The sequence below is a fragment of the Branchiostoma belcheri genome, unplaced genomic scaffold (genome assembly GCF_001625305.1).
Source record: "Branchiostoma belcheri isolate BF01 breed outbred unplaced genomic scaffold, Haploidv18h27 scaffold143, whole genome shotgun sequence".
Lineage (NCBI taxonomy): Eukaryota > Metazoa > Chordata > Leptocardii > Amphioxiformes > Branchiostomatidae > Branchiostoma > Branchiostoma belcheri.
In genome coordinates this window covers 460,990-462,556 of record NW_017802858.1, presented here as the reverse complement: position 1 = coordinate 462,556, position 1,567 = coordinate 460,990, and positions in this window count along the sequence as shown.

Below are 1,567 nucleotides of genomic sequence, written 5' to 3'. Positions count from 1 at the left end.
TCTCCTGTAATCTCCTGCTTTCTCCTGCAATCTCCTGCAATATCCTGCTTTCTCCCGCAATCTCCTGCTTTTTCCCGCAATCTCCTGCTTTCTCCTGTAATCTCCTGCTTTCTCCTAAAATCTCTTGCTTTCTCCTGCAATCTCCTGCGTTCTCCTACAATCTCCTGCTTTCTCCTGTAATCTCCTGCTTTTTCCTGCAATCTCATGCTTTCTCCTGTAATCTCCTGCTTTCTCCTGTAATCTCCTGCTTTCTCCTGCAATCTACTGCCTGCTTTCTCCTGCAATCTCCTGCTTTCTCCTGTAATCTCCTGCTTTCTCCTACAATCTCCTGCTTTCTCCTACAATCTCCTGCTTTCTCCCGCAATCTCCTGCTTTCTCCACCAATCTCCTGCTTTCTCCTGCAATCTCCTGCTTTCTCCAGCAATCTCCTTTCTCCTGCAATCTCCTGCTTTCTCCTGTAATCTCCTGCTTTCTCCTACAATCTCCTGCTTTCTCCTACAATCTCCTGCTTTCTCCCGCAATCTCCTGCTTTCTCTTGCAATCTCCTGCTTTCTCCTGCAATCTCCTGCTTTCTCCACCAATCTCCTGCTTTCTACTTCTATCTCCTGCTTTCTCCTGCAATCTCATGCTTTCTCCTGCAATCTCCTGATTTCTCCCGAAATCTCCTGCTTTCTTCTACAGTCTCCTGCTTACTCCTGCAATCTCCTGTAATCTCCTGCTTTCCCCACCAATCTCCTGCAATCTCCTACTTTCTCCCGCAATCTCCTACTTTCTCCCGCAATCTCCTGCTTTCTCCTGCAATCTCCTGCTTTCTCCTGTAATCTCCTGCTTTCTCCTGCTTTCTCCTGCAATCTCCTGCTTTCTCCTACAATCTCCTGCTTTCTACTTCTATCTCCTGCTTTCTCCTGCAATCTCCTGCTTTCTCCCGCAATCTCCTGCTTTCTCCTACAGTCTCCTGCTTTCTCCTGGAATCGCCTGTAATCTCCTGCTTTCTCCACCAATCTCCTGCAATCTCCTGCTTTCTCCCGCAATCTCCTGCTTTCTCCTACAATCTCCTGCAATCTCCTGCTTTCTCCTGTAATCTCCTGCTTTCTGTTGCAATCTCCTGCAATCTCCTGCTTTCTCCACCAATTTCCTGCAATCTCCTGCTTTCTCCAACAATCTCCTACATTCTCCACCAATCTCCTGCTTTCTCCTAAAATCTCCTGCTTTCTTCTACATTCTCCACCAATCTCCTGATTTCTCCACCAATCTCCTCCTTTCTCCTACATTCTCCACCAATCTCCTGCTTTCTCCTGCATTCTCCACCAATCTCCTGCTTTCTCCACCAATCTCCTGCTTTCTCCACCAATCTCCTGCTTTCTCCACCAATCTCCTGCTTTCTCCACCAATCTCCTGCTTTCTCCACCAATCTCCTGCTTTCTCCTACAATCTCCTGCTTTCTCCCGCAATCTCCTGCTTTCTCCTGTAATCTCCTGCTTTCTCCCACAATCTCCTGCTTTCTCCAACAATCTCCTGCAATCTCCTGCTTTCTCCTGCAATTTCCTACTTTCTCCTGCAATCTCCT